We start from the raw sequence: 1,294 nt of genomic DNA on the forward strand, positions 1-1,294 counted from the left end.
GGTGAAGACCCGCACAAACATTTGAAAGAATTTCACATTGTCTGCTCCACCATGAAACCCCCAGATGTTAAAGAGGATCACATATTTCTGAAGACTTTTCCTCATTCATTAGAGGGAGTGGCAAAGGACTGGCTGTATTACCTTGCTCCAAGGTCCATCACGAGCTGGGATGACCTTAAGAGAGTATTCTTAGAAAACATTTTCCCTGCTTCCAGGACCACAACCATCAGGAAGGATATCTCAGGTATTAGACAACTCAGTGGAGAGAGCCTGTATGAGTACTGTGAGAGATTTAAAAAACTATGTGCCAGTTGCCCCCACCATCAGATTTTAGAGCAGCTTCTTCTCCAATATTTTTATGAAGGACTCAGTAATATGGAGAGAAGTATGATAGATGCTGCCAGTGGTGGAGCCCTTAGAGGCATGACTCCTGCTGAAGCCAGAAATTTAATTGAGAAGATGGCTTCCAACTCCCAGCAGTTTAGCGCCAGAAATGATGCCATAGTCATTAGGGGAGTGCATGAGGTAGCTACAAACCCATCTGCATCATCTGAAACTAAGAAGCTTGAAGGCAAACTGGATGCATTGGTTAACTTGATAACCCAGCTGGCCTTGAATCAGAAATCTGTACCTGTCGCAAGGGTTTGTGGTTTGTGCTCCTCTGCTGACCACCATACAGACCTTTGCCCTTCCATGCAGCAACCTGGAGCAATTGAGTAGCCTGAAGCTTATGCTGCAAACATTTACAATAGACCTCCTCAACCTCAGCAGCAAAATCAACCACAGCAGAACAATTATGACCTCTCCAGCAACAGATACAACCCTGGATGGAGGAATCACCCTAACCTCAGATGGTCCAGCCCTCAGCAACAACAACAGCAGCCTGCTCCTTCCTTCCAAAATGCTGCTGGCCCAAGCAGACCATACATTCCTCCACCAATCCAACAACAGCAACAACCCCAGAAACAGCCAACAGTTGAGGCCCCTCCACAACCTTCCCTCGAAGAACTTGTGAGGCAAATGACTATGCAGAACATGCAGTTTTAGCAAGAGACCATAGCCTCCATTCAGAGCTTAACCAATCAAATGGGACAATTGGCTACCCAATTGAATCAACAATAGTCCCAGAATTCTGACAAGCTGCCTTCTCAAGCTGTCCAAAATCCCAAAAATGTCAGTGCCATTTCATTGAGGTCGGGAAAGCAGTGTCAAGGACCTCAACCCGTAGCACCTTCCTTATCTGCAAATGAACCTGCCAAACTTCACTCTACTCCAGAAAAAGGTGATGACAAAA

The 1,294-nt window shown here is 45.8% G+C and overlaps 1 non-coding gene across 1 annotated transcript; it reads right to left on the bottom strand.

Annotated features, from left to right (window-relative positions):
- Positions 1-222: 222 nt before the first annotated feature.
- Positions 223-329, bottom strand: LOC114394284. Its single transcript, XR_003662690.1, has one exon. It is a non-coding gene; the product is annotated as a small nucleolar RNA R71 (small nucleolar RNA).
- Between the last annotated feature and the right edge of the window lie 965 nt (positions 330-1,294).

The sequence above is a fragment of the Glycine soja genome, chromosome 17 (assembly GCF_004193775.1).
Source record: "Glycine soja cultivar W05 chromosome 17, ASM419377v2, whole genome shotgun sequence".
NCBI lineage: Eukaryota > Viridiplantae > Streptophyta > Magnoliopsida > Fabales > Fabaceae > Glycine > Glycine soja.